This window comes from Bubalus kerabau, chromosome 1 (genome assembly GCF_029407905.1).
Source record: "Bubalus kerabau isolate K-KA32 ecotype Philippines breed swamp buffalo chromosome 1, PCC_UOA_SB_1v2, whole genome shotgun sequence".
Classification (NCBI taxonomy): domain Eukaryota; kingdom Metazoa; phylum Chordata; class Mammalia; order Artiodactyla; family Bovidae; genus Bubalus; species Bubalus kerabau.
The window spans coordinates 89,414,973-89,442,121 of NC_073624.1; the positions used below are offsets into that span (position 1 = coordinate 89,414,973).

The 27,149-nt window shown below is 40.9% G+C and overlaps 1 protein-coding gene across 11 annotated transcripts in view; it reads left to right on the top strand.

Annotated features, from left to right (window-relative positions):
- Positions 1-27,149, top strand: part of PCED1B (PC-esterase domain containing 1B) — a 149,438-nt gene that overhangs the window by 72,615 nt on the left and 49,674 nt on the right. For 2 of the 11 annotated variants that reach the window (XR_008714756.1, XR_008714788.1), the window contains one exon: positions 9,837-11,221. The exons of the other annotated variants lie outside the window; for them this stretch is intronic. The gene's annotated coding sequence lies outside the window, so the exon portion shown is untranslated. Of the gene's footprint in view, positions 1-9,836; positions 11,222-27,149 lie in introns of those variants that run through there. 11 annotated transcript variants of the gene reach the window in all.

Here is a 27,149-nt window from a genome sequence, read left to right on the forward strand (position 1 = left end):
TTTTTTTTTCTTTTTTTTTGGTTGTGAGTTGAAGAAGTCTTCACCATAGCCAAGAACAGAATTTTAACTGATGGCAAAAATATAAAGTCTTGAGATAATGTTTTATCACTGTTTATTATTGTATCTAAAGAAGAGGCCTTGAAGTGTTGGCTGCTGCTAGGTTACCATGGCAGTAATCAGTCAAACAAGCATGGGAGTTTTAGAGCCTGCTTAACCCTTTTTCTTACCCATTAGTGCAAACTTAGAGAAAGATTCCATTTTGTGCAGTAGTGTGGGATTAGGCAAGAATGTCCCTTTGTTCTGAGGTCCCAGCCTTGCTCACTGGATCCTCATACCCCCTTGTACCTTTGCTCCAGCCCTAAGGAGCCATGTGCATTCCCTGAGTGTGCCCTGTTCTCTCTGCCCTCTGAGTACAAGTACATGTGGCTTCTTCTGCCTGGAACCAACTTTTGCTCCTATCTATAGGCCCCAACTCCTTTAAACATTCTACTCCATGAAAATGACACCTCCTCCCGGAAGCCTTCCCCATCCTTTTCTCCACTATCAGTTAGAAACATGTCCTAAGTGTTCCAGTCACACTCTGAATTTACCTCCATCCTAGCTTGCATTTTATTTCTTCACTCTTCTCCAGTAGCATATTAGGCACCTACCAACCTGGGGAGTTCATCTTTCAGTGTCCTATCTTTTTGCCTTTTCATACTGTTCATGGGGTTCTCAAGGCAAGAATACTGAAGTGGTTTACCATTCCCTTCTCCAGTGAACCATATTTTGTCAGAACTCTCCACCATGACCCATCCGTCTTAGGTGTCCCTACAAAGTATGGCTCATAGTTTCCTTGAGTTAGACAAAGCTGTGGTGCATGTGATCAGTTTGATTAGTTTTCTGTTACTGTGGTTTTCATTCTGTCTGTCTTCTGATGGAGAAGGGTAAGAGGCTTATGGAAGCTTCATGATGGGAGAGACTGACTGTGGGGGAAACCTGTAAACAATAATTAGTTTACAAGATGGTAGAGTAGAAGGACATGTACTCATCTTCTCCTGAGAGAACTCCAAAATTACATCATCGACAGGAGAATGTTGGATCCCACCAAAAAAGATACCCCATGTCCAAAGGCAAAGGAGAAGCCCCAGCAAGACTGTAGGAGGGGCAAAATTGCATTTAGAATCAAACCCCATACCCACCAGAGATGCTTGGAGGGCTCAAACAAAACCTTGTGCACACCAGAAGGCCCCACAGAGACTGAGCCAGACCTGCCTGGGAGTGTTTGAGTTGGGAAGGATTGAAGGCAGGAGGAGAAGGGGACGACAGAGGATGAGATGGTTGGCTGGCGTCACTGACTCGATGGACATGAGTTTGAGCGGGCTCCGGGAGTTGGTGATGGACAGGGAAGCCTGGCGTGCTGCAGTCCACAGGGTTGCAAAGAGTAGGACACAACTGAGTGACTGAACTGAACTGAACTAGCTTGTATTTCCTTTATTACAGTTGTTTGAGGCAGGCTTGCTGAAGAGTGTCTAGAACTGGTCTGCCTGGGTTTGAAGCTCTCCTGTATTGCTTACTAGCTGTGATCGTGGGCAAGTCACTTGACCTCTCTAAGCTTCAACTTCTCCTTATGAGAAGAAAAATATTTACTTCAAAGAATCATCATGGAGATTTTAATGAAATAATCTAAGTTAAATACCTAGCACCAATGAATATTCAGTAAATGTTAGAGTGAAAATTTTTCTTCTTGTAAAGCCTAAGTTCACTGAGGGCAGGGACCGTGTCTTTTATCTTCCTAAGGACCTAACAAACAGCATATAGCAGCATAACATCAGGCACATAGCAGAATTTTCCTACAAGTCTATAACCGTATGGTCAAGGAATGGGTTTCTGTACGTAAATGAATTTTGCATATAGCTAAAGCCTACCCCTGAACACACACATAGAAAATTTCTTCTTGTTTCTAATTGGTAAATGAATTCATATCTATTGGTGAAAATGTAGAAACCAGAATTATAAAGAAGGAATAAAAGCCATCTATGAGCCTACCATCCACTGTTAATACATTAATCTATATCCTTTCACGTGCACACGCATCCTTTTAATGCATATGCATACATTTATATTATGTAGAAATATTCCAATTTTATTTTTTACAAATCTTTGTTGATGAGTATTTCTCTATTTCATAGTGTTAATGCTCCAGTAAACATCCCATGTCATACATTTTTGCAAGCATCTTGCATGGTGGTGAAAACTTTTGAAAGTTGCTTTTAAACAATATAAAGATTTTTAAAACAAAACTATTTGCACAACCCAAAAGTTTATGTTGCTGTCGTTCAGTCACTAAGTCCTGTCCGACTCTTTACAACCCTGTAGACTGTAGCACACCAAGCTCCACTGTCCTCCACTATCTCCCAGAGTTTGCTCAGATTCATGTCCATGCAGTTGGTGATGCTGTCTAACCATTTCATTCCCTGTTGCCCAATCCTCCTTCTGCCCTCAATCTTTCCTAGCATCAGGGTCTTTTCCAGTGAGTTGGCTCTTCACATCAGGTGGGCAAACTATTGGAGCTTCAGCTTCAGAACAGTCCTTCTGATGAATATTCAGGGTCGATTTCCTTTAGGATTGACTGGTTTGATAGCCTTGCAGGTCGAGGAACTCTCAAGTGTCTTCTTCAGCACCACAATTCAAAAGCATCAATTCTTCAGTGCCTAGCCTTCTTTATGGTGCAACTCGCACAGCCCTACAAGACTACTGGAAAAACCATAGCTTTGACCATATGGACCTTTGTTGGCACAGTGATGTCTCTGCTTTTTAATACGCTGTCTAGGTTGGCCATAGCTTTCCTTCCAAGGAGCAAGCATCTTTTAACTTCACAGCTGCAGTCACCATCTGCAGTGATTTTGGAGCCCAAGAAAATAAAATCTGCCACTGTTTCCATTTTTTTCCCCATCTATTTGCCATGACGTGATAGGACCAGATGCAATGATCTTCACCTTTTTAATGTTGAGTTTCAAGGCAGCTTTTTCACTCTCCTCTTTGACCCTCTCAAGAGGCTCTTTAGTTCCTCTTCACTTTCTGCAGCTAGGGTGGTATCATCTGCATGTCTGAGGTTGTTGACACTTCCCTGGAAATCTTGATTCCAGCTTATGTCCAACATTTCGTATGATATACTCTGCATTTAAGTTAAATAAGCAGGGTGACAATATACAGCCTTGTCATACTCCTTTCCCAATTTTGAACCAATCAGTTGTTCAATGTCTGGTTCTAATTTTTGCTTCTTGACCCACATACAGGTTTTTCAGGAGACAGGTAAAGTGGTCTGGTACTCCCATCTCTTTTGAAATATTCTAGTTTGGTGTGATCCACACATTCAAAGGCTTTAGCCTAATCAATGAAGCAGAAGTAGACGTTTTTCTGGAACTCCCTTGCTTTCTCCACAATCCATCAAATGTTGACAATTTGACATCTGGTTCCCCTGCCTCTTCAAAACCCAGCTTGTACATCTGTAAGTTCTTGGTTCACATCCTGTTGAACCATAACTTGAAGGATTTTGAGCATAACCTTGCTAGCATGTAAAATGAGTGCAATTGTACAGTGGTTTAAACATTCTTTGGCATTGCCCTTCTTTGGGATTGGGATAAAAACTTACTTTTTCCAGTCTGTGATCACTGCTGAGTTTTCCAAATTTGCTGGCATATTGAGTGCAGCACTTTAACAGCATCATCTTTTAGGATTTTAAAGAGCTCAGCTGGGATTCTGTCACCTCCACTAGCTTTGTTCTTAGTAATGCTTCTTGAGACTCTGTTGACTTCACCGACCAGGATGTCTAGCTCTAGGTGAGTGACCACGCCATTGTGGTTATCCAGGTCATTAAGACCTTTCTTGTATAGTTCTTCTGTGTTTTCTTGCCACCTCTTCTTAATCTCTTCTACTTCTGCTAGATCCTTACTGTTTCTGTCCTTTATTGTGCCCATCCTTGCATGAAATGTTCCTTTGATATCAGCAGTTTTCTTGAAGAGATCTCTAGTCTTTCCCATTCTGTTGTTTTCCTCTATTTCTTTACATTGTTCATTTAAGAAGTCCTTCTTATCCCTCCTTGCTAATCTCTGGAACTCTACATTCCGTTGGGTAAATCTTCCTCTTTCGCCATCAACTTTTGTTTCTCTTCTTTTCTCAGCTATTTGTAAAGTCTGCTCAGACAACCACTTGCCTTCTTGTATTTCTTTTCCTTTGGGATGGTTTTGGTCACTACCTCCTGTACAGTGTTACAAACATCCATCCATAGTTCTTTAGACACTCTGTCCACCAGATCTAATCCCTTGAATCTATTCATCGCTTCCACTGTATAATCATAAGGGATTTGATTTAGGTCATACCTGAATGGCCTGGTGGTTTTCGCTACTTTCTTCAATTTAAGCTTGAATTTTGCAATAAGGTGCTAATGATCCAAGCCACAGTCAACTCCAGGTCTTATTTTTGCTGGCTGTATAGAGCTTCTCCACCTTTAGCTGCAAAGAAGAGAATCAATCTGATTTTGGTATTGAACATCAAATGATGTCCATATATAGAGTCATCTCTTGGGGTGTTGGGAATGGGTGTTTGCAATGACCATGTTCTCTTGCATGTTCTCTTGGCAAAACTCGGTTAGCCTTTTCCGTGCTTCATTTTGCACTCCAGGGCCAAACTTGTCTATTATTCTGGGTATCCCTTGACTACCTACTTTTTCATTCCAATCACCTATGATGAAAAAGACATGAATTTTGGGTGTTAGTTCTTGAAGGTGTTGTAGGTCTTCATAGAACTGGTCAACTTCAGCTTCTTCAGCATCAGTGGTTTGGGCATAGAGTTGGATTACTGTGACGTTGAACGGTTTGCCTTGGAAACAAACCGAGATCTTTCTGTCATTTTTCAAGACTGTACCTAAGACTGTATTTCTGACTCTTTTGTTATTTATGAGGGCTACTCTATTTCTTCTAAGGGATTCTTGCCCACAGTAGTAGATATAAAGGTCATTGGAATTAAATTTGCCCCTTCCTCTCCATTTTAGTTCACTGATTCCTTAGATATTGATGTTCAGTCTTGCCATCTCCTGCTTGATGAGGTCCAATTTACCTTGATTCATGGACCTAACATTCCAGGTTCCTATGAAATATTGTTCTTTACAGCATCCGACTTTACTTTCACCACCAGATACATCCACAACTGAGCGTCTTTTCTGCTTTGACCCAGATGCTTTATTCTTACTGGAGCTGTTCATAATTGCCCTCCACTCTTCCCCAATAGCATATTGGACACCTTCTGACCCGGGGCCCTCATCTTCCAGCATCATATCTTTTTGCCTTTTCATACTGTTCACAGGGTTCTCTAGGCAAGAATATTGGAGTGTGTGGCCCTTTTCGTCTCTGGTGCACCATGTTTTATCAGAACTCTTCACTATGACCTTCTGTCTTGGTTGGCCCTGCATAGCATGGCTCATAGCTTCATGGAGTTATACAAGCCCTGTCGCCACAACAAGGCTGTGATCCATAAGGGGGCAACAATTTATAAGCCTACCGGTTTTACTGTGCCCCTAGCAGCAGTGGGCTTGATCCTAAGAAAACAGCTTTGCTAATTTGATAGATAGAAAAATGGCATCTCATTTTTCCCCTGCCTCTGTAAACCCATCACATAACTCCTCATTTAAACTTTGGGAAGATTCCGTTTGGTGATTCTGAGCAGCAGGTACCGCAACCTCTGAATCTCCATGCAGTTCCCCAGGGCTCCTGAACTCTGCGTACTTGGAGCTCTTTCTTCTTACACTGAAGGGCTCCATGTGTTTGTGTTTGGGCTTCCTCATACATCAGCCCTTTGATTTTAGTTTCTTCCTACACTGTCACCCACCATATGTGACTTCTTGCTTCATCCAACAGGACATCAACTCTTCTCATTCTCTGTTTTGATTCATTGTGTTTAACAAGCATTTATTGTATACCCCGTGTCAAGGTTTAGGGAAAAGTTTTAAATGAACTAGAAATACAAACATTAATTGGACATGGTAAGTACCTACCCTACTAGAGAAACTAGAGATATAACCAGTTATACAAAGGAAGCAACTGGGGGACAGAGGCAGAAGTCCTGATATAGGACTCAGAATAAAAATAGGCTTCAAAGAGGGCCCTGTGTGCCGTATGCTTAGTTGCTCAGTCGTGTCCAACTCTTTGCAACCCCATGGACTGTAGCCCTCCAGGGTCCTTTGTCCATGGAATTCTCCAGGCAAGAATACTGGAGTGGGTAGCCATTCCCTTCTCCAGGGGATCTTCCTGACCCAGGGATCAAACCCAGGTCTCTTGCATTGTAGGCAGATTCTTTACTGTCTGAGCCACCAGGGAAACCCCAAAGAGGGACCTCCTATTTCTTAAAGCTTGATAACTCTAAAATTCTATCCCAGGAAATTAACATTGTATATAGCCCTTCTAATTTGTGGCATAGAAACCAGATAAAATTGTCTAAGTCTTAGTCTGTGCTAAATGAGATTAAGTAAACTTTGATTTGGGGCTCGGGGTGGTTCTTCTGTGATAAGGGCTTTAAACCTGCCAGCTCTGACTCCAAGAGCTTCAGTTTGCTCTTTACAGGGCACTCTGGCTTCTTTCTCCTGTCTCAGCTCTGTTTCTTCGAGGGAAGATTTGGTGCCAGGAATATCCAATTAAATTCAGTGCTTCTGTGCAACAGTGAGAAAGGATGATATTAATAATATGGCTTCTTTGCAACTGAACAAACAGAGGTGCTTCTTCTTTATCATTTCTTTGAAACAGATGCTTGTTCAGGGTGATTCAACAGAAATGTAAGTATCACTCAGTATCTTAAATACTTTATTTACATGTGGTCAAAATACATACTTTGAAAACTCCACTTAACATACATGTCCTGAACGCCTGCTGTGTTCTAGGCGCTAGGTATTTTACTACAGGTTTGCAAATTCCTACCCAGAACTGCTTTGTTCAGTTTTCTCCCAGATCTACTGCCGTCATCTAAGTCCAAATGTGATCTGTAGTAAGATGAGGCTTTTTTTTTTTTTTTTTTCCTGTTGAACCTTTAGCATATAGTGCAGAACCAACCTCATCAGGGGAATATGTGATTTAGTGAAATATTTATTCCTTTTCGTATAGCATATTCTCCCATCTAATACTTCTTGTTACTGCAAAGATAAGACCGTTTTACAACCAGTAATGAATGAATGATGGGCAATTTTTCTAGAATTGTTTTTCATTTTTGTTAGCTTTATGGAGGTTTTCACATTTTCATATATATGTGTAAAAATGTGTGTGTGTATATATGTATATAGGGTATATGTGTGTGTGTACCAGAAAAACATTCTGAGAAATAATTTGGCACATATTCTTTTTATTTTATTTTTTATTTATTTTTTTCAAACTTTGAACTTTTTATTTTGAATTGGGGTATAGCCGGTTAACAATGTTACGGTAGTTCCAAGAGAACCTCGAAAGGACTCAGCCTTACATAAACATGTATCCATTCTTCCCCAAACCCCCGCTCGCATCCAGCCTGTGGGTATATATTCTAACAGCTTCAGAGAGAACATAGATCATTTATTGTCAGTTGTTTGAATATTTTTTCTACAATGAAAGGAATCATAAAAATTTCCATTCTATATTTACTTGTTCAAGTGCCTGTTTATAGGCTTTTATGACTAATTCCTTGATTTTGTTAAAGTTGGTGGGTAAAAGTAGACTATTTGAGTTATACACCCACAAAACGTTGCTCCTCCACTTAAAAGACTGATTCAGATGGCTGACTCAGGGCTATCCTTTGGAGATGCTTATGAACATATTATGCTGTTACTTAGGAATATTTTCAGGGGCTGCTGGGGCAAAATGTGCAATTAGTCCTTTACTCAGTTACAGAGTTCATATGCAGTGTTCATTTGACTTTATATTAGTAAATGAAATTATAAATTTAGTGACAAAAAGAAATCATATGTTAATAGCTGTATATATTAAGATCATTATTATGGCATGATTTCTTTAGATTATATCTGAAAACTGTTCTTTACTCTCGTCACAAATGATTTTGTCTACCCACCACCCCCTCCCCCACCACCACACACACACACTAAGATCTTGAACAAACACTGACATGCCTTCTAACAGCTCAAGGCCGTGTCCCTGGAATGACACAGTCCCCCTTAAGTTCCTGTCTGGGGAAACTCAAGGCTGACTAAAGAATTCACCATCTGTTCCAGGCAGTACCTGAATAGGGCCCCTTTTCTCCAATGTCTGTGAGAGGGTAAGAGTCTCACTTCCACAGGGCCAGTTAATAATCCCAGATGGCCTAATCACATTAATCCACCCCCACTGCCTCACTTCCTCTTTGTAATTTTCCACTTCCCTGACTTTGCTCAAGTCCCCAACTCCATCTCTACATCCCTACATGAATCAGAGTTGAGTTTGGTTTTCTACTGAAGTCCTTTTCCCCCACTGCAGTAGTTACTGAAGAAAGGCTGTTCTTACTACCTTTAACTAACGTCCAGCTTTGTTTTTCCTTAACACATACAGCCCAAAGCTTGAAGGAATTAAAATATGAAAAACTTGTAGCTGACCTCAGAAACATGTCATAGCAACAGTCTCTGAATTAAGTACTGTCGAATGGCTACTGGCCACAGTCCGGACAGCTGGTGATTTACAATACATTGTAGTAAGAGAATTTGAAATAATGTTCTGTTCATCTCAACTGTTCCTTGCATAAAATGAAAGATTCCAAGAGGGAAACCTTAAGACATAAACCTTAAGACATAAATCAGTAGAGCCTGGATGGAGTTTGGGCTAATATAAAACTAGCTGTACAAAACTGGATCCTGATCTAGAATATATATGAGTGCTGGACTGATTAACTTTGAGTGTGATCCCGTAGGTTATAGAGAACAAGATAACACGGTGAAATAGCATGACTTTTGTGGTCAGAAGGACCTGGGTGTAAATCTCAATTCCACATTTGCTTGGCTTCGTGCACTTGGGCAAATTGCATCCACTTTCTGACACTCGTCCTAGAAGATGGAGATGACATTGCCTTCTTCCAGAGCTCTTGCTAGGAGATCATGTCTGGGGAAGGTGAGGCCTGGCATACAGTGAGCTCCTCTCCTCCCTTTCCTGGCGGTATTGAAGAAGGGAGGACTTGTCTCCTGAGAATCCAGAGGACATAGGCGTGTCATGGGCGGGGCGGGGCGGAAGGTATTGAGGAGGTGGCCAAAGGAAATCAGTTGGAAACAGACAAAGCTGGGAAGCACCAAATTGTATTTGTGTATTTGTAGGGGCAGTTTTCAGGGGAGATAAGTCATTGAAATAGACAGTGGGTAAGACAGGACAGTAAAGAGAGAACAAGGAACTAAAAGAGTGAAGAAAGCAACACTAAAAATTTTGCCTTTTTCTGAGTCAGAATGAGCTATATGGAAGACAGAGCAAGTGGCTCAGAATAACCCATCAGGCATTAAATTGGATGATTTCATTCCAATCCCAAAGAAAGGCAATGCCAAAGAATGCTCAAACTACCGCACAATTGCACTCATCTCACACGCTAGTAAAGTAATGCTCAAAATTCTCCAAGCCAGGCTTCAGCAATATATATATATGTGCTTAATCAATCAGTCATGTCCAGCTCTTTGCGACCCCATGGACTGTAGCCAGCAGGCTCCTGTGTCCATGGGGATTCTCTAGGCAAGAATATTGGAGTGGGTTGCTTAGAAGTTATAATTACCTAACAAACATTTTTTAGTATCTGCTTACAGCAAGTCATGGACACCAAACAGCCAACTTAGCAGTGTTTGGGAATAATTGACTCAAATTTGTTTTATTCACCAGGTTATTTGGCATCATGAAGACCGAGTTTGAATGTACTCTGCATCATGGCATTAAGCTAGAACCAAATTTTGAGGAGCTAGGACTCCCTAATTGATTTGGTGGCTTTCTCCCTGTTTCCTAAAAAAAATCCCCCCACCGGCTTCCTTCTTAGCAAAGGTGCTTTCTATTCAACCTGTCCCCACCTAAAGCTAAATGAAGGGAAAACTGAGGAAATGTATTTATATTTATCCTCATATTCACCATTTTCAGTGCACTTGTTTCCTTCCTGAAGATCTAAGTTCCCATCTAGTAGCATCTTTTAGGGCAGATCTTCTGGCAATAAATCTGTTTCCCTTTATCTGAAAATATTTTTGTTTCATCTTCATTTTTTAAATGTTTTAACTGAGAAACAATTTGCCTTCAGTAACATATCCATTATATCCACTACTGTGGGCAGGAATCCCTTAGAAGAAATGGAGTAGCCATCATAGTCAACAAAAGAGTCCAAAATGCAGTACTTGGATGCAATCTCAAAAACGACGGAATGATCTCTGTTCATTTCCAAGGCAAACCATTCAATATCACGGTGATCCAAGTCTATGCCCCAACCAGTAATGCTGAAGAAGCTGAAGTTGAACGGTTCTATGAAGACCTACAAAAGATGTCCTTTTCATTATAGGAGACTAGAATGCAAAAGTAGGAAGTCAAGAAACACCTGGAATAACAGGCAAATTTGGCCTTGGAGTACAGAATGAAGCAGGGCAAAGGCTAATAGAGTTTTGCCAAGAGAATGCACTGGTCATAGCAAACACCCTCTTCCAACAACACAAGAGAAGACTCTACACATGGACATCACCGGATGGTCAACACCGAAATCAGATTGATTATATTCTCTGCAGCCAAAGATGGAGAAGCTCTATACAGTCAGCAAAATCAAGACCAGGAGCTGACTGTGGCTCAGACCATGAACTCCTTATTGCCAAATTCAGACTTAAATTGAAAAAAGTGGGGAGAACCACTAGACCATTCAGGTATGACCTAAATCAAATCCCTTATGATTATACAGTGGAAGTGAGAAATAGATTTAAGGGACTAGATCTGATAGACAGACTGCCTGATGAACTGTGGACGGAGGTTCGTGACATTGTACAGGAGACAGGGATCAAGACCATCCCCCAAAAAAAGAAATGCAAAAAAGCAAAATGGCTGTCTGAGGAGGCCTTACAAATAACTGTGAAAAGAAGACAAGGGAAAGCAAAGGAGAAAAGGAAAGATATACACATTTGAATGCAGAGTTTCAAAGAATAGCAAGGAGAGATAAGAAAGCCTTCCTCAGAGATCAATGCCAAGAAATAGAGGAAAACAATAGAATGGGAAAGACTAGAGATCTCTTCAAGAAAATTAGAGATACCAAGGGAACATTTCATGCAAAGATGGGCTCGATAAAGGACAGAAATGGTATGGACCTAACAGAAGCAGAAGATATTAAGAGGTGGCAAGAATACACAGAACTATACAAAAAAGATCTTCATGACCCAGATAATCATGATGGTGTGATCACTCACCTAGAGCCAGACATCCTGGAATGTGAAGTCAAGTGGGCCTTAGGAAGCATCACTACGAACAAAGCTAGTGGAGGTGATGGAATTCCAGTTGAGCTATTTCAAATCCTAAAAGATGATGCTGTGAAAGTGCTGCACTCAATATGTCAGCAAATTTGGAATACTCAGCAGTGGCCACAGGACTGGAAAAGGTCAGTTTTCACTCCAATCCCAAAGAAAGGCAATGCCAAAGAATGCTCAAACCACAATTGCACTCATCTCACACACTAGTAAAATAATGCTCAAAATTCTCCAAGCCAGGCTTCAGCAATACATGAACCGTGAACTTCCAGATGTTCAAGCTGGTTTTTAAAAAGGCAGAAGAACCTGAGATCAAATTGCCAACATCCGCTGGATCATTGAAAAAGCAAGAGAGTTCCAGAAAAACATCTATTTCTGCTTTATTGACTATGCCAAAGCCTTTGACTTTGTGAATCAAGCAAACTGTGGAAAATTCTGAAAGAGATGGGAATACCAGACCACCTGACCTGCCTCTTGAGAAACCTGTATGCAGATCAGGAAGCAACAGTTAGAACTGGACATGGAACAACAGACTGGTTCCATATCAGGAAAGGAGTACATCAAGGCTGTATATTGTCACCCTGCTTATTTAACTTATATGCAGAGTACATCATGAGAAACCCTGGGCTGGAAGAAGCACAAGCTGAAATCAAGATGGCTGGGAGAAATATCAATAACCTCAGATATGGAAATGACACCACCCTTATGGCAGAAAGTGAAGAAGAACTAAAGAGCGTCTTGATGAAAGTGAAAGAGGAGAGTGAAAAAGTTGGCTTAAAGCTCAACATTCAGAAAACTAAGATCGTGACTTCTGGTCCCATCACTTCATGGCAAATAGATGGGGAAACAGTGGAAACTGGCTGACTTTGTTTTTTGGGCTCCAAAATCACTGCAGATGGTGATTGCAGCCATGAAATTGAAAGATGGTTGCTCCTTGGAAGGAAAGTTATGACCAACCTAGACAGCATATTGAAAAGCAGAGATGTTACTTTGTCAACAAAGCTCCATCTAGTCAAGGCTGTGGTTTTTCCAGTAGTCATGTATAGATGTGAGAGTTGGACTGTAAAGAAAGCTGAGCACAGAAGAATTGATGCTTTTGAATTGTGGTATTGGAGAAGACTCTTGAGAGTCCCTTGGACTGCAAGGAAATCCAACCAGTCCATCCTAAAGGAGATCAGTCCTGGGTGTTCACTGGAAGGACTGATGTTGAAGCTGAAACTCCAATACTTTGGCCACCTGATGTGAAGAGCTGACTCATTTGAAAAGACCCTGATGCTGGGAAAGATTGAGGGCAGAAGAAGGGGACGACCGAGGATGAGATGGTTGGATGGCATCACTGACTCAATGGACATGAGTTTGGGTACACTCCAGGAGTTGGTGATGGACAGAGAAGCCTGGCGTGCTGCAGTTCATGGGGTCGCAAAGAGTCAGACACAATTGAGTGACTGAACTGAACTGAACTGAACATACACAAATCTTAAGGTACAGCTTAATGAATTTTTATGTATGTAAACACCCATAAAACTACCACTACCACTCTGTGCATGTATGCTAAGTCACTTCAGTCATGTCCAACTCTTTGTGACCCCATGGACTGTAGCTTGCCAGCCTCCTCTGTTCATAGGATATTCTATGCAAGAATACTGGAGTGGGTTTCCATGCCTTCCTCTAGGGGATCTTCCCAATCCAAGGACTGAACCTGCCTCTCTTTTGTCTCCTGCATTGGCAGGCAGGGTCTTTACCACTAGCGCCACCTGGGAAGCCCAACTACCACCCCAATAAAGATATAAACATTTCTGCCACCCACAAAATTCCCCAGTGCCCCTTTGTAGTCAGTTTCCTTCCCTCCAGACCTCTGCAATCACTAATCTGTTCTCAGTTGCTATTGTTTTGTCTTTTCTAAAATGTCACATAAATAGACTCATAATATGTACTCTTTGGAGTCTGGCTTCTTTCACTTAGCACAATGCACTTGAGAATTATCCATGTCATTGCCTATATCCACAGTTCATTCCTTTTCATTGCCGAGTAGTATTCTATTGTAAGGATGTACTACCGCATGTTTATCCATTTACTCTGAAAATATGTTGTTTCCCATTTCTGGAAATTTTAAAGAGCTACTATAAAAGTAGAGTGTGAGTTTTTGGGTGAATATGATTTTCATTCATCCAGAGTAAATATCTAGGAAGGGATTGCTGAATTATAAGGTCAGTATATGTTTAATATTGTAAGGAACTACCAAACTGTTTTTCAAAGTGCTATAGCATTTTCTATTTCCACAACAGTGCATGAGTTTCAGTTGCTTTGCAACTTCCTGAGTGCTTGGTATTGTTCATTTCATTTTACCTTAGCCATTCTAAGAGGTGGTGTCTCTACTATGGTTTTAACTCCCCGGTAGCTCAGACAGTCAAGAATCTGCCTACAATGCAGGAGACCCGGGTTTGATCCCTGGGTCAGGAAGATCCCCTGGAGGAGAGAATGGCAACCCACTCCAGTATTCTTGCCTGGGAAATCCCATGGACAGAGAAACCTGGTGGGCTACAGTCCACGGCTAGAGTCAGACTCAAGTGAGCAACACTTTCACACTTAATCACTAACAATGTTGAGCATCTTTTTATGTGAATCTCTTTTTACATGATTGTTTGCCATCTGTACATCATCTCTGGTGAAAGTTTTTCAAATCTTTTGACCACTTCCCTTTTTAAACTGGGTCATTTGTTTCCTTATTGCTGAGTTTTGGAAAGTTATTTATATACTCTGACTACAAGTCCTTGATTAGCTATGTGTTCTGCAAGTATTTTCCCTCAGTCTATAGCTAGTCTTTTTATTTTCTTAAGTGTCTTTCAAAGAAAAGAAGGTTTTAATTGTGATGAAGTCCAATTTATCTTTTTTTTTCATTTTTTATTTGTTCTTTTGTGTCATATCCAAAAAGTCTGACTAATCCAAGGTCTCAAAGATATTTTCCTATGTTTTGTTCTAGAACATTTGTTGTTTTACATTGAACATTCAGGTCTATGATACATTTTGAGTACATGTTTATATATGGTTCAAGGAATAGTCAAGGTTCTTTTTGTTTTGGCATATCAATGTCCAACTGTTCCAGCACCATTTTTCAACTCCTTGACTCCATTTGCTCCATTGGCTCTCTATGAACAGTTTATTTCATCTTTATTACATCTTTCAAAAATTGTACTTCATCCTTGCATTGGCCAAGAACTGAGTTTTGAACTTTAGTAATAAAATACTCAAATGACTTAGGAAGGAAGCAAGGGAGGGAGGGAGGGAAGGAAATAAAAAGCAAGACAACAAACTCAATTGAAAATCTCTGGGCTGCTGGCCCTGGCTTGCCTCCTGGCTGAGGGGAGCACCAGCCTCACACACAGCCCAAGAAAGGTCTGAGCCTGGGGTCCCAGCTGGGGAAGGCATAGTTAGGTGCCTGTCTCAAGAAAGGGGGACAGGACAGCCTGAGCGGGACTGCATAATGCTCTCCTAGGGCAGAGGGTGGGCTTCCCAGGTGGCGCTAGTGGTAAAGAGCCCATCTGCCAATGCAGGAGGCATAAGAGATGCAGGTTCGATCCCTGGGTCGGGAAGATCCCCTGAAGGAGGGCATAAAAACAACTCCAGTATTCTTGTCTGGAGAACCCCATGGACAGAGGAGCCTGGTGGGCTACAGTCCATAGGGTTGCAAAGTGTCAGGCATGACTGAAATGTCTTAGCATGCATGCACACAGGGCAGAGGGTATCAAGAGAAAAGAAAGCTCTGATTGGAGTCTAGATGCTATGGAACCGATCTCTCTTCTTTCAGTTATATTCAGGTTTGAGTCACTGTTTTTAGTGTAAAATACCAAAAGCCCCACAACTGAATAGGTAATCTCTTGTCCCTGCTGAGATGTTAGTGAATGTGAACAAGCCCAATGTAGATTTGGCAGCCTAGTAAAAAGTGTGGGCAGAAAGTTTTCCTCCTCCTCTTCCTCTTCCTCCTTCCATCTGAAAGGTAAGAGAAAGGAACAATTAGTCAAACCACCCAAATAAATTCTTCTAGCTTCAGCTACCAAAAACTGTGTGGCCATTCTTGGTGGCTGGCTACAAGATACAGAGATACGGTAAGGGAGCCACTGGCTAGGCTTCCATTCAGCATTGCAGGTGGAAGTCTGCTTTCTGTTGCTTTCTTGTTGCTATCTTTGCATTCTAGAAGAGGCAGCATATGTGAGACACATCTGTCTTGTGCACTATCTTTCTCATTGTTGTTGTCTTAAAGTTAAAATCACAAAAAGTGTTGATATGGTGAGATATTTGTGTGTTTCTAATGCATTGGTCATGTGCATCAACATTCTTAATACATTAGAATTCACACGTTCTACTGTGCTCAGCTCGCTGTGATGATGTCTTCGTTAATTACTTGGTTTAGTTGCTTCATGTGGACCTAGCTTCGGGTTGAATTAGTACCACACCAACCAATTGGAAATTTGAGAACGGGTTCAGTAAAGATGGCCTACAGTTGATTCTCCTATATTTGCCGATGCAGAACCGGCAAATACAGGGGACTTGACTGTACCATTTTATATAAGGAACTTGAGCATCCACAGATTTTGTGCATTTGTGGGGTCCTGGAACCAGGCCCGCATGAATACCGATGGACAACTGTGTATAAGAAACTGAAATAATGGCTAAAGCGCTTCAGTAAATTGCTAATTTCCAATGCTTTCATAGGACTTTACTCATATTGTATTGTACTTAGCTGTACTCATGCCTTTTCCTCCAGGTTCCGTAAGCCTCTTGGGTACTAGTTCTATCTAGTTCATCCATACATCATCAATACATCTCATTCATCCTCGCATTTAGAAAAGTGGCTAATTCAGAACATATGTCTGATAAAATATCTATTGATTTTGATTGAAAATTATGTAATTTACTGGAGACATAGAAGACATTTTGTCCTAGCTGTGGATATCATAAAGCCTGAAGAGCTGATACCGTTGATTTTGATGTCGTAAACAGGCTGGAATTCAACCTGCTTTCAGCAATTTGGAGTGTTGGGCTATTAAAAACCACAAAGAAATTAACAGAAATACAGGCAAAAATCCCTTTAAAAGTTATTTTTAACTGAGTTTTCATAAATATAAGATGGCTATCTGGATTGATAGTGGCCATTTAAATATAAACGATCTGGTAGTTTTCAATGGCCATGAACTCAATACCAGCGTGATGTGGCAACTTACAATGCTAATGCAGTTTAAATGACAAGTAAGTAGTATAACCATTATATTCCCTGCTGGTCAAGCCACATATAGAATGAAACATGCAGTTTCCAGTACTACATTCCAAGGGGAAAACTTGCAATTAGAACATGCGCTGTAAGGTGGCAGTAGATGAGGGTTAACCCATGATATGTATATGACTGAATAATGTTTGACTCACTGAATTTAATGAGTGAGAAGGGGCCCTGTCGTTGGCAAAGTAGCTAAGAAAATGTTTTTTTTTTTGTGGGCTCAGATTGAGCTGTCTCTAGGAGCTGGTTTTTGCTCTTGGGAAACATGTGGGCATAATTTAATAGAACTCGGTTAGAAGCAGTGAGGATTACTGGGCTGAAGAAGCAAAGCCCCTTGAATGTCATACTTCCTGGTACTTTTCTACCTGGAATCTGTAAAATGCAGCCTTTAGTCACTGTTTCCTCCTGCACAGATGCTGTGATTCTCCTTCTGGCTCAGTTTAGTGCCTCAAACTGCCTAATCCCACTCCAGGGCCATATAGCCTAGAGGGGTTCTGTTGGGACTGGCTGTTGACATGGGGAGACTTCCCAGGTGGCGCTAGTGATAAGGAACCTGCCTGCCAGTGCAGGAGTTGTAAGAGATGTAGGTTCTATTCTATGAATATCCACAGTCAGCTGCCACAGTGCATGCTCCTGTTCTGGGTACTTCTGTTGCCCTCTTATCCCTGCAACCCCTTCCCACCATCTTCTATGTGATGTCCAGCAGTAGCATCTTCCTGCCCGTCTCACCCTTGTGCAGTGACTCCTGGCTCCCTCAGACTTCTGCTTCCTCTGTGCCCTCTGCTATTGCCCTTTGGCATACTCCACCCACTGGTCCTGGCATATATCAACCCCTCTTACTGTTGGCTTCTCATCTTTTCCAGCATTTACTTTTTCAGATTCTTAGCTAGTTTGAATGAATGTGACAATTTTTGTTGTTCAGTCGCTCAGTCGTGTCCGACTCTTTGCGACCCTATGGACTACACCGCAACAGGCTCTCCCAGAGCCTGCTCAAACTCATGTCCATTGAGTCAGTGACGCCATCCAACCATTTCATCCTCTGTCGTCCCCTTCTCCTCCTGCTTTCAATCTTTCCGAGCATCAGGGTCTTTTCTAATGAGTCAGTTCTTCACATCAGGTAGCCAAAGTATTGGGGCTTCTGCTTCAGCATCAGTCCTTCCAATAAATATTCAGGGTTGATTTCCTTTAGGATGGACTGGTTGGATCACCTTGCAGTCCAAGGTACTCTCAAGAGTCTTCTCCAACACCACAGTTCAAATTTTATGAGAGTGCACTAAGATTTAATCTTTTATTTTTTTAAGTGGCTTTCTCCTCCTGCCTTATAGCACAGGGTTAAATGCATAATCTCTGGAGTCAAACATGTAGGTTCAAATCCTGGTCCTGCCACTAACAGATGGTATTAACTTGGGAAAGTTTGTAATATCACTGAGCATTAGCTTCTTGATCTATAAAATGGAAATTATAGACTGCATAATAACAAACTTAGAGTTACCATGGGAAAAGTGGGGTTGGGGGAAGGATAAATTGAGAGTTTAGGATTGGCATATACACACTACTGTATATAAAATAGAAAACTAATAGGGAACTACTGTATAATTCAGGGAATTCTTCTCAATACTCTGTAACGATCTATATGAGAAAAGAATCTAAAAAAGAGTGAATACATATATGTGTGTAACTGATTCACCTTTCTGCACAACAAAAACTAACACAATTTTGTGAATTGACTATACTCCAAAAATTTTTTTTAAATACTACTGCATAGATTAAGTGGGATAATGTAAAGTAAAGGTCTGACAAGGTATCTACCATATAGTAAACCCCCAAAATGAAAGTTATTATCACATATGCCGTATAGCTTTATGTATCTAGCTACTGTAACAGAATTAAAGAGGCCCCTTTAATATCCTCCTCAAATTTCTCCAGTTCTGCATTGTTGATGTTTATTACAGGAGATTGAATAACAAATTGTGGAGAAAATTGGAATTTAGTTGAGTGGAATATTTACAGTTAAATATGATACTTGCTTTAGCTTTAGGAATCAAAAATTAAATTTTCTTTTTCTTTTTTCACATTACTTTATCCTCGAAGCAGAGTGGGCCAACTGCCCATAATATCTGGGCAACAAAACCAAGTTCAATGAAAATTTATTCACTCTTGGACTTTTGTATTATTTGAGTTAGTAAATCAATATTAACTTGCATGGTATCCTCATAGGCATGAATTAAATTAGTTCAAGGTTTTTTTCCAAAGGAGCCAAGCCTCATAATTTTATCTGGTCATTATCTAGAATATTATGGTTTTTAAGTGTTGGGTCACAGACATTGCTAGTGCATAGAAATTCCTTTTGGGAATTCAGAAACCTATCTGTTTGTTCCTTTTAATATTGGTGTGTCCTAGCCAATGACACTTTAAATAATATTATTGCTCAGTACTTTTACTTATTAAAAAGAGTCTGGATCTGAGACCAGCTAAAATCAGGAAAACATGAGGAAGAGAAGTCAAAGCTGTCCCCTGTGGGAATTGCAAGAAAATGAAATTGAAGCTGAGTAAAGAGGTGGAGGAGAGAAAACAAAGAGACTGTCCCTTTAGAGCAATCTGGGATGCAATGTCTTCTCTGAACTCTGAGGAGCCTCAGAGGGAGAGCCGCTTAGATTGACGACCTGTTCCTCATGGCTCAATAGGAAAGGAAAAGGGATGCGACCAGTTGCAGGACACCAAACAAATACAGATCCTAGTCTTGGCGGGGCATATGAAGAACTCCTTGTCCCTAAGAAAAATTTCCACGAAGACCCTTTATAAAATGCATGACTAAGCCCCAGACACCGGAAGGGCTGGCAGCCGGCACTCACCTGAGCGGTGCCTTGAAGGAAATGGTGTGTGGAGCCCAAGGTGATTAGGTTTTGTTTCATCACATCAGAAATCAGAGAAAAAGGATTTCTTCCCTAAGAGAGTATTTAACCAGCTGCAGTGTTCTTGCCTGAAGAATCCCAGGGACGGGGGAGCCTGGTGGGCTGCAGTCTATGGGGTCACACGGAGTAGGACACGACTGAAGTGACTTAGCAGCAGAGCAGCAAAGTACACATTTATCCCATCACCTCACTGTGCTCCCGCCCCATTTACACGAAAAATCTCTGTACCAGGGAGGCCCATGGAGCGTCTGCTTGTGACTGGCTTTGGTTGGAGAGCAAGCACCAGAGGAGAGGGAAGAGATGAGGATTGTGGCCTCTTTGCCCCAGCTGATGTCTTAGCCCCAGTCAGGGGGTGGGGGTTGGGAGGGGAATGGCAACTAGAAACTTAGGGAATGTTTTCAAAACAATTCTGGCTGAGGAATGGGTGCCACATACTGACAGAATTATTGTTATGACAGAATTTGTAACATGCTGAGTGAGGGTGGAAGCCAGAGCTGGAAGCATAGAAAGAACTCCGGATGTAATCAGATCTCCTTAAAGGCCCAGTGTGTTGTACAGAAGTAGGGAAAGTGCCTTTCTCCTCTCCTCTGCATAAAATCCACACCCACACCCCAAGAATATGACAACTTTGGCATGAACACTTACATTCTCACCTCAGACAGTGGCACTTGGCAGGGGTAGGCGGTCATATGGCAGAAAGGCAAAGACATTGTAAGGACCCCATGGGGCCTTCCCAGGACAGGCCTTCCTGCATATCTACTGCTTTAATTCCTCTCTGAAGTACCTGGCTAATAGTATTTGATGCACATTTCCTGAAATGTTTTACAGATGAAAGGTGTTAACTACTTGATGACCATAAGCACATAGCCCTAGGCCTCCTGGAGCCTAAAGACAATAATGTTAACCCTGGTGACACCACCCTGTTACCTCACCATCAGTCAAGAGAACCCTGCACAATCTAAGCATATATCCTGTGATCCTTGCCCACCAACCTGGCTTTTAAAAAGTGTTTTGCCAGAACCCTTGGGGAGCTCAGGGTTTTTTTTAGGACATGAGCCACCCATCTCCTTGTGTGGTCCTGCAATAAATCTTTCTCTGCTCCAAACTCTGACATTTCAGTTTGTTTGACCTCCCTGTGCATCAGGCACATGAACTTGAGCCAACAATATGCGTAAGTGCAGCCAGTGGACGGCTGTGGAGTAGATGCCATGCCATGGGATAACTGTTTCTGACAGGCGGGTCCGTAGGCAAATGTGAAGCACATCTTTGGGGGTCCCCAAAATAAACAGGGGCAATTTGAGAGAGGGGATGCTAGATTTCTATTTGAGAAGATGGAGTGCTGCCACAGGAAATTCTACAGACTAATGAGGTCAACTTAGATCAGGAGTATCACAAGGCTCTATATTGTCACCCTGCTTATTTAATTTATATGCAGAGTACCTCATGTGACATGCCAGGCTGGATGAATTACAAGCTGGAACCAAGATTGCTGGGAGAAATATCAACAACCTCAGATATGCAGATGATATCACCTTTATGGCAGAAAGCAAAGAGAACCTAAAGAGCCTCTTGATGAAGGTGAAAGAGGCGAGTGAAAAGGATGGCTTAAAACTAAACATTCAGAAAACCAAGATCATGGCATCTGGTCCCATTTTAATGGCAAATAGATGGGGAGAAAGTGAAAACAGTAGCACATTTTATTTTCTTGGGCTCCAAAATCACTGCAGGTAGTAACTGCAGCCATGAAATTAAAAGACGCTTGCTCCTTGGAAGAAAAGCTATGACCAACCTAGACGGCATATTAAAGAGCAGAGACATCACTTTGCCAGCTAAGGTCTATATAGTCAAAACTATGGTTTTTCCAGTAGTCATGTACAGATGTGATTGTTGGACCATAAAGAAAGCTGAGTGCCAAAGAATTTATGCTTTCGAATCATAGTGCTGAAAAAGACTCTTGAGAGTCCCTTGGACTGCAAGGAGATCAAAGCAATCAGTCCTAAAGGAAATCAACCCTGAATATTTATCAGAAGCTCCAATACTTTGGCCACCTGATGTGAAGAGCTGACTCATTGGAAAAGACCCTGATATTGTGAAAGATTAAAGGAAGGAAGAGAAGGGGTTGACAGAGGATGAGATGGTTGGATAGTGTCACCAACTCAATGGACATGAATTTGAACAAACTCAAGGAGATAGTGGAAGACAGAGGAGCCTGGCGTGCCACAATCCATGAGTTTGCAAAGACTCAGATATGACTTAGCAACTGAACAACAACACTTTCAAATAATGGAATGGCAACAGTCTAATATTCCATAGAGCTCTGCTGCCATCTCAAAAAATAAAAGAAAACTTAGAAAAGGGGGAAGGCACCTCAAATGTACTCATGAAGTTAATGCAAGATTGACTCTCTTCATGCTGGATGATGTAAAAATGCAAATACCATTGTTTACAAAAGCCCCCAAGGCAATTGCCTCTCAATTTTGAAAAGTAAAGAAGGATTAATGATAGAAAGTTGTATCCAGGCAATACAAATTACAAATGGAAACATTTCCATAATTTGCTTTATGAAGGACTCGCTCAGTTTACCAAGATGTTGCAACCACAGTTTAGATCTTAATCTCCATCTTCCCTTCTCTGCTTCTCATCTTTTGCATCTCAGAAAGGCTCAAATAGGACCTCTGTGCCAATGTTAGCTAGTCTCAATTAAATGCAGGAAAATTAATATGGAGCTTAAATTGAAATGGCCTCCTCTCAAAGATGAAACGAGGGAACAACAAATCTTATCAGAACATTGGTGAAGGGTCCATCTAGTTGAAGGATGGATTTTCATAAAGTAGTATTAATAAATGCAAAGTCTGCACTGTTATTCTTAAACTTGAAACCTCAACTAGAGGTTTTGGAATTGGTGGACTGTTCAGATGAAATAATATTTCTGGTTAACCATTTCTTTTAAAAAGTCAGTACTTTGCCAGTATATTTCTCAGTGCTTTATAGGTCAACTGCTCTGCTTGAAGAGGTATAGTTCCATCCCAACATCACAGATATTATGTTGTTTACTACAGACCTTACAATACCTCTGCTTCATAATCTCAAACCATCACTTCCCATCTTTTTAGCACCAAATATACTGTTTTCATTCATTCATCAGTCTGTTTGATAAATATTGACTGAATGCCTACTATGTGCCAAGTACTCTCCTAGAGACTGAAGGCGTAACAGAGAATAAAACAAACATCTCTTCTTTCATGGACATTAAATTTTCATACAATGTTATATGTATAAGGAATAGGAGCTTGGACTGACAACTTATACACAGACATATCCTTGTTGTTGATTTTTGATTAATCACCGAGGCCAGCTAGCTTGATGTTATTTGATGTTTTCTCATGAAGTTTATGTTTTTAGTCTATTTAAATCATAGTTTCAGGGAGCTGGGTTCTGGTTAGTGAAGATATTTTCCACTATATTTCTCTTGATTGAGTACAGAGAGATAGAAAAACCATATACAGTAGAAAGAATGCTGGATCTCTAAATTCTTTAAAAACCTGGAATTTTTTTTTTTAACCTCCTTGGTCTAGTTCATTCTTTCTCCTGAAGAAAAAAGTAAAACAACTCAACTTTTTGTCTGCTCTAAAAAGAAGACAGACCATCATTACCAACCATTCCAACCCTTCTGCAATCTTAGTCCTGTCACGAGAAACATCCTGTAATTTCCCCCCTTCAAAATCAGAACTGAATCCAAGAAGATCCGTGCAAAACTGGATGCTAATAATAGTCCACTCCCACTGACAACAGAAAGGCTGAAGTCTTCACAGATCTTTTCAAAGAACAGTTTGAGGCAATTTTGAAGTCACAAATGGTTCTGTTTCTCTAAGCAGGCATTTTTCAGAGCACTGAGCTCAGTTAGAAATACTAAAACTAAAGAAAACCAGTGAAACTTGAAGCTCCTTCAGAAAAGAGCTGCTGAAATGGCTGGAAGCTTGGGGGATCCCCCTACTGAAGAGCTGTTGCTGCTGCTGCTGCTAAGTCACTTCAGAAGAGCTGTTAGAGGCACCGAATTTATTCCTTTGACTTCGTTGAGGAGGAGAGGACTCAAAACTCAAAGGTGCATGGCAGTGGGTCAGTATCACCAGTAGATCTAAGTGCTAACAGAGCTAAAGTTACAGTTGACTACTGTATCCATATTATCTTGTTTAAGAATTTCAAAACTCAGGAAGCAGATGTTATCGCTATTATTCCCATTGCACAGTTGAAGAAAACTGAGGTTTTAAGTATCTTGCACACAGCCACATAGCTAGTAATGGATGAGCTGGAACTTGAACCCAAGCTGTGTCTAGGGCCTCAGCTCTTCATTGGTACACTGAGCTGCCTTAAGAGCAGAGATATTCAGTTGTCCAGAAGGATGTGAAAAAATGAGGCCATGTAAATAAATGAGATTTTGATGCTCATCACTCCAGAGATTGGAAATGGAAATGGAATGTCTATGTCTTATTGGGACGGAGAGCGTTCAGGTTTGCCTGAAGCAGTGAAGTTGCTCAGTCGTGTCCGACTCTTTGCGATCCCATGGACTGGAGCCTATCAGGCTCCTCCATCCATGGAATTTTCCAGGCAAGAGTACTGGAGGGGGTTGCCACAAACACTAATTTAAAATGGCTTTGAGGTCTCTTTCTTTCTGGTCATGATTGAAAAGATGGTTTTACTCATTATACCATTTGGAAGTTAACATAAAGAAAATTAAAAATCTGGTTAAATAACATATCTGATATCTTGGCAGTGTTAATTACCCAATTAGAGAGTGAACTCTTTCAAATTAAGGAAAAATGGAGTACCTACAATTACTGTGCTCTAAAATTATAGTAGGTAAGTGTTCACGTCTCATTCTGTGTCTGTAAAAAGATGGACAAAATACACATAGGAAATGTCTGTAATTTGTCTGGGGGTGGGATTCCTAAATATATTTTGCTTTAGTGCCTAACAGAAAGAGACTCTCAAGGAAACTGGTATAAACCTTTCAAGAAATCTGAGATGACAATGTGTTCATGTTTTCTAAAATTAGGAAACTAGTTATAGGTGAAGAAGTGGATAGTGTGTGTTACACTGGGATTGGTGACCTCTGGAGGAGAGGATTTTGATCTGGGGTCAGACATGAGGCTTGACTACTTGAACCTTTTGTGTAGCAAAGTTTTATTAAAGTATAATAGAGATAGGGAAAGCTTCTGACCTAGACATCAGAAGGGGACAGAAAGAGTGCCCTGTTGCTAGTTTTTAGCAATGTGTTTTATGTCGTTTAGAAAGCTATTAATCAGATAAGAGAGACACCCCAAGGCTGAGGGAGCTTCACCAAGCCCCTCTCCCACAATATGCACTTTTGAGATAGGAAGGCACAAGGTATGTCATCCCCCAGCCAAAAAACAATTGACAGGGATACTGGTTTGTTGAGCCATCATCAGCCCAAGGTTTGAGAAAAGAAAAAAAGTTAGTCTTAGGTGGAACCATTTTGAAGAAAGGCAAATTCCAAAACAAATACATAGTTTTATTAACATAGCTTAAGAAAAACATTTCCATAGGAAAAACGCATTGGTTAGCTCAAGGCAGAACCACGTGTCATCAACACAGAATTAAAAGAAGCCTCTTTTAGTTTTGTGCAGAGAAGGAAAAAAAAATTGTCTGCTACTTGTAGTTTATTTCCTCCTGCCACTTGGGGACCTATGGCCTTCCTTCCTGTTACACTCTCAGAAGCAAAAGTTAGAACCGGACATGGAACAATGAACTGGTTCAAAATTGGGAAAGGTGTACATTGAGGCTGTGTATTGTCACCGTGCTTATTTAACTTATATGCAGAGTACATTATGTGAAATGCCAGACTGGATGAAGCACAAGCTGGAATCAAGATTGCCGGGAGAAATATCAATAACCTCAGATATGCAGATGACACCACCCTTATGGCAGGAAACGAGGATGAACCAAAGAGTCTCTTGATGAAGGTGAAAGAGAAGAGTGAAAAAGCTGGCTTAAAACTCAACATTCAAAAAACTAAGATCATGGCATCCAGTCCCATCATTTCATGGCAAATAGATGGGGAAACAATGGAAAGAGTTGCAGACTTTATTTTCTTGGGCTCCAAAATCATTGCAGATGGTGATCTCAGCCATGAAATTAAAAGACGCTTACTGCTTGGAAGAAAAGGTATGACCAACGTGGACAGCGTATTAAAAAGCAGAGATATTACTTTGCCAACAAAAGTCTGTCTAGTCAAATCTATGGTTTTTCCAATAGTCATGTATGGATGTGAGAGTTGGACCAGAAAGAAGGCTGAGCATCAAATAATTGATGCTTTTGAACTGTAGTGTGGAAAAGACTCCAATAGTCCCTTGAACTGCAAAGAGATCCAACCAGTCCATCCTAAAGGAGATCAATCCTGAATATTCATTGGAAGGACTGGTGCTGCAGCAGAAGCTCCAATACTTTGGCCACCTGATGCAAAGAGCTCACTCCTTAGAAAAGACCCTGATGCTGGGAAAGACTGAAGGCAGGAGAAGGGGATGACAGAGGACAAGATGGTTGGATGGCATCACCGACTCGATGGACACGAGTTTGAGCAAGCTCAGGGAGATGGTGACAGACAGGGAAGCCTGGCGTTCTGCAGTCCATGGGGTCGCAAAGGGTCGGACACAACTGAGTGACTGAACAACAACAACAAATTATAGATGATAGAACACTAATTATAGGTGATACGTCAAAAACGGATTTCATGGTCAAAGTAAAGATTCATAAGCACAATGAAAATTCACACTATCTAGGGATGTGGATGGGTCTAGAGACTGTCATACAGAGTGAAGTCAGAAAGAGAAAAACAAATGTGGGCTTCTTAACGTATATATGTGAAATCGGGAAAAATGGTATAGATAATCTTATTTGAGAAGCAGAAATAGAGACACAGATGTAGAGAATAAATGTACAGACATCAAGTATTGAAAGGAGGGGTGGGATGAATTGGGAGATTGGGACTGACATATATACACTATTGATACACTATGTATAAAGTAGATAATGAGTGAGAACCTACTGTTTAGCTCGGTGTTCTGTGGTGACCTAAATGTGAAGGAAATCCAAAAAGAGGGGATATATGTATACGTACAACTGATTCACTTTGCTGTACAGCAGAAACTAGCACAACATTGTAAGGCAACTATATCCCAATAAAAATTAATCTAAAAAAAAAAAGATTCACAGTGTCATATTAAAGGTTCTGAGAAGTTTAGCAATAGACACTGACTTAATTTGGCTTAACCAAAATTCCCCACATGTTTTGGCTATAGAATCATTTAAAGTTTTTTCAACTTTCCACTGAACCAGTGTTTCACTGAACGTATTATAGCAGATTGTTTAAAATTCACACTCTCATGACTTCTGCTATTTGAAATTACACAGTACTTTTGTTAACTAGCATTTTCCACTCAGTCATCTTAGAATGTGCACCTGATGAGGACAAGGATTTGTCTGTCTACAGACCCCTCACTGGTAAATATTCTTA